The sequence below is a fragment of the Pinus tabuliformis genome, chromosome 3_1 (assembly GCF_031772625.1).
Source record: "Pinus tabuliformis cultivar Carrire ecotype Pingquan chromosome 3_1, CPIR1, whole genome shotgun sequence".
Lineage (NCBI taxonomy): Eukaryota > Viridiplantae > Streptophyta > Pinopsida > Pinales > Pinaceae > Pinus > Pinus tabuliformis.
In genome coordinates, this window is record NC_142301.1 from 968,747,174 (window position 1) to 968,761,306 (window position 14,133).

General features: G+C 38.9%; 2 long non-coding RNA genes across 2 annotated transcripts; both read left to right on the forward strand.

Moving 5' to 3' along the window:
• The first annotated feature begins 5,961 nt into the window (after nt 1–5,961).
• LOC149191049 (uncharacterized) lies at nt 5,962–7,685 on the forward strand. Its single transcript, XR_016256568.1, has 2 exons — nt 5,962–6,347; nt 6,974–7,685. It is a non-coding gene; the product is annotated as an uncharacterized LOC149191049 (long non-coding RNA).
• A 735-nt stretch (nt 7,686–8,420) lies between these two features.
• Nucleotides 8,421–9,158, forward strand: LOC149191050 (uncharacterized). Its single transcript, XR_016256570.1, has 2 exons — nt 8,421–8,905; nt 9,033–9,158. It is a non-coding gene; the product is annotated as an uncharacterized LOC149191050 (long non-coding RNA).
• The last annotated feature ends 4,975 nt before the right edge of the window (nt 9,159–14,133 follow it).

Sequence of the window (14,133 nt, forward strand, 5' to 3'; positions counted from 1 at the left end):
CAATGCAATATGACTCCATCTCACCCATGTGAATGGCTTCGCCTCCGTGTGACCATTCCATAGGAATTTGCAGCATATCTTATGGATTGTCGAAAGTATACCTTATGGAATCCATGCTAAGGACATCCAGCAAACCGAAGTGGCTTCCAATATCGATTTGATAAGCACCAACGTTCCTTCTCTGGATAAGAAATTTTGATTCTAATTTAGCAGCCTTTTTTCCACCTTAGTCACCAGCCAGATCCAGTCAGCTATTTTGTACCCATGGTATTTTATGTGTAACCCTAGGTATTTAAGTCCATCATCCAATTGGTGACTTTGAAAGGGGAACTTCTTATAAGCATATCTGGTTTCCTGAGGAGTGCATGCTGAGAAAATGATGGTAGACTTTGGCCCGTTGATTTCCATCCCATTGACAACACTGAATAGTATCATGATGTCATAGAAAGTAGTGAAGTCTCGGATGCCACCGCTGAGGAAGATAAGCACATCATCGACGAATAGAAGATGGGATATAGTACACTGATCAATGATCTTAAACCCCTGTAGGCGCCCTTCTCTTCTTTCAAGTAGGATCAACTTGCTCAGGCCTTCCATGACAACTAGAAAAAGTAAAGGGGAGAGAGGGCAGCCTTGTTTGAGGCCCCTCTCAGCATGGAAGAAGTTGGAGGCAGATCCATTTATAAGTACACTGAAAGAGATAGATGAAATGCATCACATGATCCATTGAATGAATGAGATAGGGAATACAAGATGAGTAAGAAGCATTCTTAGATAGAGACAACTCACTCGATCAAAGGCCTTTGAAAGGTCAATTTTGAGAATAGCTCCTTTAAGGTGCTTCAATTTGATGGAGTGGAGTGCTTCCTGAGCAGTACCAATGGCCTCATGGATCTGTCAATTGTGAAGGGATGCAAATTGTTTAGATGAGATGTTGGTCGAGAGAATAGGCTTGATACTGTTCGTAATGATTTTGGCTATAATATTATATAAACAATTGCAAAGGGATATGGGCCAGAAATCATTGAAGGATTGGGGAGAATCCACCTTAGGGATGAGGGCAATGAAGGTGGAGTTGATAGCCTCATACATGCGCCCCGTAAGTATGCATTCTTCATCAAACTTAAGAAGGTCCATGCCTAAAGTATCAAAAAAGGTGAGATAGAATTCTACAATCCATCCATAAGGACCAGGATTTTTATCCTTCTTAAACCATTTAAGTGTACATTCCAATTCCCCCATAGATATAGGTTTGGTAAGGTCTTCAGATATGTCAGGATCTACAAACCGTGGGAACAATCTAGCAATATGAATGATTTTTGCAAGCAAAGTCCCAGGTGGTGCCTTGAAGAGCTGTTGAAAATGTGAACTTCCCAAATGACCCAATTAGTGGAATGTATGAGCATATTGTCCATGTTTAGTAGGCATCTTCCAAATAGTATTACTAGCCTATCTCCCTTTGGCATAATTGTGGAAGAATTTAGTATTTCCGTCCCCTATCTTCACCCAGATGGCTCTGCTTCTAAGTCTCCATGTCTCCTCTCGTTCCTGTAGAATCTTGGACCTCTGGGCCTCTAGCTCGGTGAGGGTAGCTTTATCTTCTACTGAGATGAACCCTCGGCCCTGTTCATCCAGAAGGTCAGCAAGTTGGTTCTCAATATAACAAAGTGTCAGATCATCTCTGGTATGTTTAGATTTGGCCCATTACATGGAGAGACTTTTAATTTCAATGAGTTTCCACAAAAAGCTTCTGCCAAAATCTGCCCCTGGGAAGGAGGGTGATCTCTCCAAAATTCAGTGACCAATTTGTTATATTTAGGGTCCTGCAACCAGGTAGAGTTGAATTTGAATGGTGCTCTGGGATTTTGGAAAGGGCCAGCTAATTCCATAGATACCCCCAGATCCTACCCATTGGCAATAATTAGATAGGGTACCAAGCAAGTCCTCCTTGATGAGAAAGCGATCCAACCTCTGACCCATGGTAGCTTCACCAGTTCTTCTATTATGCCATGTTGATTGCTTTTTGTTCATGGGAATATCAATCAAATGATGTTGTTCCAGAAGACGTTCCATATAATCAAATAGGGGATCCCGTTGGGCATTATGTCCCCAAGATTCCTCGTGGCCAATTGAGAAATTGAGGTCTCCTCCCATGTTAATACTATTGGAGTTCATCAGAGATAGATGCAAGAAGTGGTTCCAGAAAACTACCCTCTTATGATATGGTGCATGGACATTGATGATTCAGAAGTTCTTTCCCAACCCAAAGGAGTATATATCCATACCCAGGAATCCAAGACCCCCCAGAATGAGATAGGTTTGATGGATCAAGAATTAATGCCCAGAGCGATATCCCAAGATCGTCCATTGACATCTAGGGCATGAAAGCACCAGCCAAGCTTTAATGGGTGTAGAATTTGGGCAACCTCTGCCTTTCTGAGGGTCTCTTGTAAAAAAATAATGTCGGACGACTCTTAATCTAGGAGCCAACCCTTTGCAGTTGAAGGACAACTACTTCATAAATGATTTCGGGAAATGGTGTTCTTTGCTCTAAGAACCCTATCAATGGTGGCTTGTCTACCCAGGGCCATATCTGCCCCAGCGAGAAGAATAACTCTTAAAATCATAGATGGGCGCCCCCGAGGGGTTTTGGTCACTTTTGGTGGGGGAAAGAGGCAAATACCAAAAGGCTCAAGAGGGATAGATACTCGGGAGCGGAGGTTAAATGGATGAGAAAGTCGAGATGCAATGGAGGGCTTCGGGGATGAGATGGAGGCTACACCAGTAAATGAGGGAGGGGTAGTGGAGAAAATAGAGTTAGGAAGGTCCAGAGGATATGTAAGAGGGGTAGTGGTCATGAAAACAATGGATGCATATGCAACATGAAATTTTTGTGCAGTGCATGATAAAGTAACAGAGGAGCAAAGAGGAGGAAGAGTACCCGTGGAGAGAGCAGCCGTCGCAGCAATCCGAGATCTTGTCATGGGCGAGACGGAGGCCGCAAAGAGGCAGTACTAGTTGGCAGAGTAGTGCCCCTATCCTTAGCCATTGGACTGGTAGCGCGAGAAGGTTGTTCACCCACTGGGGATGCCTCATGATGTGGATGCTCTGTGCCTTTAGCAAATGATGAAGTCACTGAATAAACTAAGGGGCATTCCTTATACAGATGTCCGACCTTGTGACACCTTCTGCATCTAAAGGGAACCCCTTCGTAATCTAAGATTTTTTTGCGGGTGAAATGCTTCCAACACAGAGTGATCTTCTCTTCCAGACCTTTCCTGGTATCAAGGTGAACCAATATGTGGGCCAGTGATTTGTTTCCAGATGATGAGTATGACTTATCATGGTCCAAATAGGAGCCCAGTGCATTGCCAATGTGAATAAATATGTCCTCTGACCAAAAATGCAGAGACAACCTAGGTAGGCGGAACCAAATCGGTCCAGCACCCAATTGCTCTCATTCTGGATCGAAGAGGGGGCTCCAATGCTTGAGAAACACAGGGGCCATTTTGATATGCCAATAGCAGGAGAGTATCCATTTTGTGTATTATTTCTGGTGAAAACTGAGGGCAAACCAACCTCGTTCCAATATGATGATCGTTGGTAGTTCCTTGAGTAAATTGCCCCATATCTCTAAGGCCCAAAGGCGAAGCCGCTCTGCCGAATAGGTTTTGCCCCTCACACAACCCACCAATACCCGGTTCGTTGTGTCCACCACTTCACCCATAATGACACCTTCCCCAAAACTGAGAGAGAGGTCTTTGCTCGTAGCCTTGACACACTTGTTCTTCTTGGCCTTACTTATCCGGGGTGTCGTCGGATGATCCTGGAAGGGGTCCCAATTGCCTTGTGAATCCGCCTGTGGAGAAAGAGAGCAGTTCCGAGGGTTGACGACCGGAATGTTAAAGTTGCCTGAGGGAATAGGAAACCTCCCCTGAAAGCAGGTAGGGTTAGGGTTGTTGTCTGGAATAGTGTGATGGAGAGAAGAGTTCCCAGATTGAGAAAACCTTAATGAGGAGGGAAGGTCGAATGATGAGGGATGCAAGTTTGCCTCAAGTGATATGGAATTGAAAGATGGGGAGGGTGCGATACAGGAAACCAGGATATTGAGCATAGTAGGAGAGAGTGGGGGGCAGTCGAGCCCCGGAGATGCAACGGAAAGAGTAGAAACCAACAGGTAGGGCACGGACGGTCCGGGAGTCGCACTGACAGATGGTGGACCTATCCATGGAGGAGAAGGCATGCATGGCGGCCCAAAACCTGACACTTCCTACACAGCATGAGGGAGCATCCAAATCGGTTCGTAGCGATTCGGGTCGGCAGAATAATTGACAACATCAATCTCCATTTCAACCAGCTGCAGACGAAATCGGGGACGAGGGTAACGACCGGTGATAGGGTAAGGTAGCAGACCACAAGTCGTCACGGTGAGAGCTCCACACTGTAGATAGATGGCGAGAGCAGTGACAATGACAACAAAGCAAAGGACTGTCTGCTAACCTAAACCCTGAGGTGCTTCAGAGCAAAGCGCCATCTCTCCCTCACCAACCACCAACTTTTAATTCTAATTGATAATATAGTTATATTTATTAATAATATCATATTATTATTATTTATTTATTTATTTATTTATTAATATAAAAATTGTTAATAACAAATTATTATTAAAATAAAATTCAAAATTAACTAATTTGACTTTTGTCCTTTAATGTTCTTGTTTATAATACTTTTAATTTTTATTCTTTGATCGTTGGGAATTTACCGTTGTATTTCTTAGATTTATATATTATTGGTTTGTTGATCTTGCTCATCATCCTGGTCTTGATGATGAAACTAGATCTAGGTTCGGAACGCGTCGACCCTTTGTTCTCTATGTGATTTCTCCGGAAAATCTGAGCATTAGATATGGATATTGATTCATCCTGGTCTCCTGATGATGAACCTAGATCTAGATTCGAAATGCATCAATCCTTTGTTCTCTATGTGATTTCTTTAAAAAATCTAAGCATTAGATATGGATATTGATTACCTATTGATCATTTGAATAAAATCAATCGATTAATGTATCTCCACTTTACCAAGATTAATCTCCTCCTTAATCACATATTCACATTTGGGAAACTAAAATTTGTGGTTTCATTATAATGATAACAACACTGTTCATATATGCATTTTAATATATCTTTATCGCAGATACATATATATGCAGTGACATTGATTAAGTTCCAAAGTTTTACACTGAAAATAATTAATAACACTTAAAGTCTTCAATGTGATATTTGAAATATGTGTTATTTTCACTGACCATATCCATATGGTCAAAGCAATTAGAATGAAAATCTTTATATGAGCCTCATCCCCCAGTTATATGCATGAAAATCTTTATATGAGCCTCATCCCTCAGTTATATGCTTTAGACACGTGTACACATAGTTTGTACCACACAACATAATATACATGAAAATCTTTATATGAGTCTCATCCCTCAGTTATATGCTTTAGACACGTGTACATATAGTTTGTACCACACAACATAATATACAGTTTTGCTTTCTCTTTTGGAAATTGGATTATGGATTAACTCTAATTATTGTTAAAATAATTTTTTGATTTTTAAATATGATTAATATTAATTTTAGTAAGTGAACAAAATTAACAACTCCAAATCAGAAAATATTTAATAAAAGTAAGAATCTACCTTTTAGAATTTTAAATAACTTAATTTTATATATAATAATTACGCCGTAAGGCGTTTCCCTCTGAAATAAACTCCCCAAACTGATGTCGTGTCAAAATATGTGCCATTCGATTTTGTTGTTAGACGATTGGATAATCGTTAGCCATTGATTTGAATTTAGCAATGCGAAGCGCAACGATCCATACGAAAAGACCCTTCCCAATGGTTAATCATATATTCTGCTCTGACAGATAGATGTCATGTCATTTAAAGATTTCGAATCCCACAACGTCCCGACGCATGCGATTCCAGGGTTTCGAATCGATTCCAGGGTTTCGAATTTTTATTTAGGTTGGGTATTTTGCACAAGGATTTTGTATGTCTTTGTTTGAGTTGTTGTGAAGACATGGCTTTTTTTGCAATGGCCAGAGCAAATCCTCTCACTCACGTGATAGCAGCAGCAGCGACTTCGATTCACAGGAGCAGAGATTCTACGCAAAAGTAAACCGTGCCGGACACCAGCGCTCTTCCTCTCCTTCTGCCTCCCCGTTCGACTCCGAGCAGGAGGAGGTGAGCACCCGCCCAGCACCGGAGAAGCCCGCAACTCCGTCTTCGCTGAACAAGAATCCAAACTCTTAGTACAGGTCTGCAGTTCGAAACAGGTCTGCAGGTAAATTGATTGCTTTCAAAGCTGCTTTCATTGTTAAGATCTATTGCAGACTTTTGGTTTTATCTATCTCGTGTAATTATTTCAGGAAGTTGGTTGGATTAGAAACAAATATGAATCAAATGTAATGAGTATAAATGGTTAGCTAATCTTCCTTCTTTTATGAATGGGAAATAGGTGTTTAAAGCCAATATTTGAGAAAATTATGAATGCTATATTATGATAGAGATTATTGATGTTTTACTCAAAATTTTTGTTAATATTATGATTAATTTCTATACGTCTAGATATTTTTTTGTGAGGATTTATCAAAAGTAACTATTTATAAAGAATATCTTCAAATTAAGCAAAGTCTTTTGGTAGAAATCACATAAGAATTTCTCTTATGTGATTTCTACCCAAAGACTTTGCTTAATTCATTGAATTAATGGATCACAGAAGCTTGAATACAGAAATATCTCCAAATTTTTTCCTGAAACCAAACTAAACTATAAGGTCTGGTGTATGTATTTTGTTGCAGGGACTTTTTGGATTTATGCTCTTGTTGCTGCTTTTACATTTGTATTTGTTTCCTGAAACCAAACTAAACAAACTAAACTAGAAGATCGGGTGTATGTATTTTGTTGCAGGGACTTTTTGGATTTATGCTCTTGTTGCTGCTTTTACATTCGTATTTGTTGCGGTATGGGTTCCTGAAACTAAAGGGCGAACTCTCGAGGAAATCCAGTTCTCATTTCAACGAAGTTGACCTGGTTATAGTTGTCATATTTTAGTGATGACTGAGCAGATTACTACAATGAAGCAATTTTGAAAGCTTCTTAACAGAAAGACGGGGGATGTTATTAGTTTCTGTAATGCTCTATCACGCCATTTTTTCCATGAACTTGCACATAAACAAGTGCCAAGACACAAATATTGTTATTGGGGAGGAAATTATTTATTCTCTGCTCGCTGGCATGTTATTTGTTCCAAAATGGTCAGCGGGCAAAATCTATGCGCGCTGTGGATCGTTGCGATATAGGAATTACATGTATCAATATAGTAAGTGCAGAGATTCATTTTGTATTCTTTTTCTCAGTAAGTAAGAGAAAATGAGCTCCACGTTATTGTAATTCATGAGCTCCTTTACATATAAAAATGAGTTTCAACTCATTGTAATTCATGAATTGGTTGTTAATTGCGTTGTAACAGTATGATGCCATAATTGTTTGGTGTCCACCCACCCTTTTAATTTGGCTTCACGCACTGGTTCATGATATTCTAATCAACTTAAGAATTTCAATTTTGGAATAATTTTATCTGACTATTGATGATGTTATTCAATGAAAGAATTTGAGAAAAGGTTGTTATCCAATGACATAATGTGAAAAAAGCTTGTGAAATCAACTTCTTAAGAATTTCAAATTTGGAATAATTTTAAGTGATGATTGATGATGTTATTCAATGACATAATTTGAGAAAATGCAATGACTGTTATGGAACATTCATAAGAACATAATTTGAGATGAAAATGACATAATGAGTGTTATCCACTTACTATGTTGGAACAAGGGATTTTAAATTTGAAATTTATTCATCACTTTGGCATCACTTGGTTTTATTTGCTTTTACATATATTTACGCAGTAAGGCGTTTCCCTCCCTTATATGCCACCACCGTGTCTTATTTTCGACCATTGATCTGATGTGTTACACGATTAAAAGAGAGATTGTGCTGTTGGATCAGATCATTATAGTTGGCATTTTAATCAGTGCTGGTTGAACTCCCTGTTTATCTCATGCTGGAGAGATTACCCGCTCGAAACCCTTCACAGACAGTAGTGATGGCTTCGCTGGAGTTTCGATTTCCTTGGCATCTTCTGAATTTTCTATAGTTATCTGTAGACAAATTTCCTAGCTGCCTGCTCAGTTTGAAAATCCCAATTCAATGCGGATAGACCGCTTCAAATTTCTGTCCAAGTGCAAAGATCTGCGGCCCCTGAGCGGAATTTTGGATTCCCTCAAATCTGAGGGTTTTGTTTTGCCATTCAGTATCCGAAAACAACTTTGCTCTCAGCTGCTCCGCCGAGCCCTTAACGCCAATTTCGTTGTCGAGGCCCAGAGTTTGGTGGATTACGCCAAATGCATTGTAGATTTCAGTTTTCATGCCCTCCCTGATTAAACTAACTGCTCCCACCAAAAACATTGTCGTCTCACAGCTTGGCAACTCTGATCTAGACCTGCTACTAATACACATCAACACTGTCATGCATACATACATAGCATCCAGTGATCATTCATGAAATCAATAGTGGAGCACGTGCAGTCAACGCGACAGAGCTCTAATCTGCTCACCTGAATACACAGAAATATATACCATATCTAACATATACACACAAAAATGTACTATGCCTTTGTATAATGGACAATTGATGTCCACACAGAGCATAAGACGGCTTTACTTTTTCCTATAACAGTCTGCTACCTGCTTTGGTTTTCTCTAAACTGCCCCCCTCTTACGTACGGCCAACGTTGTTCAACAGTTGCCAACTAGTCAGCAACTTTGCAGATCATTTTGTGTAGGTGTGGCTTGCCTACCTGGACACGTTGTTATTCGTGGGAGCTATCTGCATTCTTGATATTTGAATTCTCATATGCAGAATTCATCCATTATTTCTGTGTTGATCTTGGATTTCTGTCATTTCTCTAGATTCAGTAGAGGCGATGAAGGATGGGGAGAATTTAAGGGATGGCCTGGATGGTGCCAAGCAGCCATTTCTGCCGACATCAATGTCTGAGAGAGGTAACAGCAGCAGTGGAAGTCGTGCTTTCTTTAGGGGAAGTGATGCGACTGCTGTTTTCTGTACACTGATTGTAGCCATGGGACCTCTGCAATTTGGATTCACAGTAAGTTGTTTAATTGAGCCTGCTTTCATGGTATGATGTAGTGAATGATATTGCGTTGTTTAACAAGTTATCTTAGAATGTGGTTGCTTCGGTATGGTTTAGTGATGTTGGGCTCTTTTCATTCTCCAGAGTTTCTATACCCAAATGGACTAATCACTGCATTAAATATGATTCAAGGATATTGGGGCCTTTTCATTCTCCAGAGTTTCAATACCCAAATGGGCTAATCACTGCATTCAATATGGTTTAAGGATGTTTGGGTTTTCTCAGGATGAAGACTTGAAGAGTTTCTATTTCCAAATGGACTGATAACAACATTATATATTAGTTCAATGATGTTGGAGTCTTCTCATTTTTAAGAGTTTCTAGGTCCAAATGGGTTCATTAGTGCGTTAAATACGGTTAAATGATGTCGGGTCTTTTCATTTTTAGTTATAATTTTGATGAAATTGATAGTGTTCATAATATTTCCAGGGCGCCTTCTCCTGTATGATTGCTTCCCAGACGAAACAGAGTGCTTATTGAGTATAATGCTTCAGCGCCATGTTTATAGGCTCTCGTATTACTGTTCCCTGTGAGTATCTCCACTCTTAATTGAGAGCCACGAGAAATTTTTTGTCAACTTTGGATTCCTATCTGAGTGAAATCTGTTATGCATCAGCACCAGTGCTAAGAATGAAGAGTAGACTGACAAAATAGTCAGCCTGCAAGCATGGAACAATTTCAACCAGTAGGTTTTTACTATTTCATTCATTTGATAGCTTGAGAATGGGCACCATACTGTAATCGGTAATAGGGCCTTGGAAGGGTATGAAAGGTGACAGATGCCACAACCAAGTATACTGATAAAATCCTTGATGTATCTCGGGGCACTGTGTACATTATCTGTATCTTCATATAGGTACAAAGGATTGCATTTGCACCATTTTCAAATTGTTTTATATTTTAGACCTCGTGCCATCTGAGAAATGGACCAAGCTAAGTATCATGATGTATATTTTGTATAAATACGACACATTTGGTGTGGGACTGGCTCTCTTTCCCAAGGGTAATAATCAAATTGTAAATCTCTCCTTGCAGAAAGTTTAAAGCCCTGGTTGCCCTTGTGTTGCACACAGATAGGGCACTCCTCAGATAATTTAATTACCTGCACCAACAGAATTCACAGAAATGGCAGCCTGAATCAATTATATATGTTATTTCAAAAATATATGGATTTAATAATGCAAATGAGTGCTTGGTTTATCTCACCTTTGGCACACATTTGAAACAAAATAAGTGGCTACATGCTAATTGCTTCGGCTCCAAAACGGCATCTGCACGTAGATTTATGGGTAGAAGTTTCAGATTTTGTTGTCTGTTGTTAGAATACAGATAAATCATTGAAATAACAATGTAAAAAAATGAATATTCTAAGTACCCAGGCATATAGAACAAGTAAGTTCCTTATCGATAGCAGATTTTGATGATGCTTGTGTTAAAACTTTGGAAATAGTGCGCATGTTCGCCATTGTTTTCTCTGTAGTATATAATACTGTTTTCATACCATTGGATCCATTAAGATTTGAAAATGGACTCTCTGGAAGGTTATGTCCATAGTTGTTGCAAGGAAAGAAGCTCACTGATCATTACCTTTTTATAATAATCACCAAAACAAAACAAAGTAGCTTCTATTCAACTACTTCCAGGAACCCATTATTGACAGCTTGTTTTCTAAGTAAATCTTTGTCATGTTCTTTATTTTACAGAACTGCAGACTGTGGATGATGGTCTCTACTTTTCTTGATCATCATTGTCCCGCTTAGGCTCATCTTCGTTATTCTCCACTACCTCAAGCAGGTACCCAAGATGATCGGTTGAAGGAAACTTGTTGAGATCTGCATAAGAGGATGAATGAAATTACTTAAATGCAAAGTGACAGTCTCTAGAGAACATGTCTTGAATAAGTGGGTATCCTAGGTTTACCTTTTGATGCCTTGGATTCTATTTTAGACTGTGGGAATCCATTAGTGAATCTATTCTCGAGGGGGTGAGAAACAACAATAGGTAGTGATGTTGTAGGTACATTTGGGTAAATATCCATTTCTTTCTTTACACCAGCCCTTTCTTTAGGAAAATAAATGTCATTTATAATCAAGCCTTCATAAAACTAGCTGCTATCATATTTTAGGTATCTAGCTCCAGAATATTTCATGTATGGCAAGGTTAATGAGAAGATGGACGTGTATTCCTTTGGAGTAGTTCTTCTAGAGCTAATAACTGGAAGAAAACCAATCAATGACAAGAATCCTAAAGGCCAAGAAAGCTTGGTTATGTGGGTAGGGCTCTAGTGTCCTTGCTTGTTTTGTATTTGATAATTTTGGATTCTTTTGGTTTCTTTGTCTTGGTTCAGAATCTTAATCTCTTGTAAATTTCAAAATTTAGGCAAGGCCATTACTGGCAGCTGGCTCTGTAAAAGAACTTGCAGATCCACTTTTGGAAGATGCTTATGACATGAGGAAGATGAAGAGAATGGTCATTTGTGCAGCATGTTGTCTAAGACAGGCAGCTTAGTTTCGACCTCGAATGAACAGAGTAATCACTCTTATTCTCATTAGTTGCATATATATGTTTCAGTTTCTGATGTCAAATTTAGTTGCTTGAAGACATTTCCTTTCCTGTGAGGAGTTAGTGCTAGAATTGTTTTTTCCCATAACAAAGAATGGCACATGAAATATCGAGTTGATATCCTTCTGACATAGAGTAAAGGGTGTTTAGACCTAGTGTTTAGGGTTGTAATCTAAACATTTGTTTAGTAGTTCAATTTGTGAAATCATCACCCTTAAACAGGTTAGCCCTAAATGCTGATGGTGGATTATGGCAAAATATTCAAAGCCTCAATTGCTAATAATCTCTTTTTCCATTAATGAAATATAATATTCTTTGAATATTAGCAAAAGAGATTACATCGTATCTCAAACCAAAGCTTCAGTATGCAAATTAACCCTCCCTGAATAGGCAAGAAGAGCCAGCTGCGGTATCATCAAGGTAGGAATGCTTTGTGGAAGGTGGGTCAGATGGTACGCAGAAGAGATGTTGAGATTCATTCTGTCCCTTCAGTGGCTGCAAAAGGTGGATGACAGTTAATTTACCAATCGTTTTAACCATGTAACAAAGGTGCTCAATGTGCTTTAGTCATGGGGTGTTTTGTGACAGCCAGGGGGAGGCCTAAAGTCTCAACTCAACTATGCATTTTCCACCACACACTCACTTGTTGATACATATCATGACAATACTTGTAACTACTAATGCATTCAGTTTCTGCAGCAAACCCAACGACAGAAAGCTTCAAAAGAGAACCGTGCAGAACAATATCTTTTTCCTGCACTACAAATTGTGGTGCCTGAGTGCAGGTCAGCCTAGCATGTGATAACTGTATGTGTGTTAATTGGTCTGTGAATTGAAGAATCTAATTTCTATCTATATATATGTGTCCCACAAAGTCCATTCAAACAAATAATATATCACCAAATATGATTCATCCACATAAAAATCACCATCAGCACCAAATGTATGAAAGTTGTATACACATCATGTGAAAAATCTTTTCGTCATTCATTGTACTATTCAAAGACTTTTTATAACAAATGATACTTTGAGCTACAATGAAAGGGAGCTTTTCCATAATTCTTCTATGCTTTTTTGTTTTCTATACTGAAGAATTACAACTTGATCACGGCTATAGTTGTTTTCTAAAACTGCAAGTCATAGCAATAGTAGCAGCAGTAGTTCACTAGACTAGGTAATAATTATTCCCTAGGTTAAAATACCCAACACTTTTCCTGTAAACTATACTTTTTTCTGGCATCTTCTGAATTTTCTATATTTATCTGTAGACAAATTTCCTGGCTGCCTACTCAGTTTGAAAATCCCAATTCAGTGGGGATGCAAATCTCAGTCGGAAAAAACAAAATATAAATCAGGCCCTAGGGCAGAACCTTGATGTATCCCGGGGCACAGTGTACATTATCTGTATCTTCATATAGGTACAAAGGATTGCATTTGCACCATTTTCAAATTGTTTTATATTTTAGACCCGGTGCCATCTGAGAAATGGACCAAGCTGAGTATCATGATGTATATTTTGTATAGCTACGACACATTTGGTGTGGGACTGGCTCTCTTTCCCAAGGGTAATAATCAAATTGTAAATCTCTCCTTGCAGAAAGTTTAAAGACCTGGTTGCCCTTGTGTTGCACACAGATAGGGCACTCCTCAGATAATTTAATTGCCTGCACCAACAGAATTCACAGAAATGGCAGCCTGAATCAGTTATATATGTTCTTTCAAAAATATATTAATTTAATAATGCAAATGAGTGCTTGGTTTATCTCACCTTTGGCACACATTTGAAACAAAATAAGTGGCTACACGCTAATTGCTTCGGCTCCACAACGGCATCTGCACATAGATTTATGGGTAGAAGTTTCAGATTTTGTTGTCTGTTGTTAGAATACACATAAATCATTGAAATAACAATGTAAAAAAAATGAATATTCTAAGTACCCAGGCATATAGAACAAGTAAGTTCCTTATCGATAGCAGATGTTGATGATGCTTGTGTTAAAACTTTGGAAATAGTGGGCATGTTCCCCATTTTTTCTTTGTAGTATATAATATTGTTTTAATACCATTGCATCCATTAAGATTTGAAAATGGACTCTCTGGAAGGTTATGTCCATAGCTGTTGCAAGGAAAGAAATTCACTGATCATTACCTTTTTATAATAATCACCAAAACAAAACAAAGTAGCTTCTATTCAACTACTTCCAGGAACCCATTATTGACAGCTTGTTTTCTAAGTAAAATCTTTGTCATGTTCTTTATTTTACAGAACTGCAGACTGTGGATGAGGGTCTCTACCT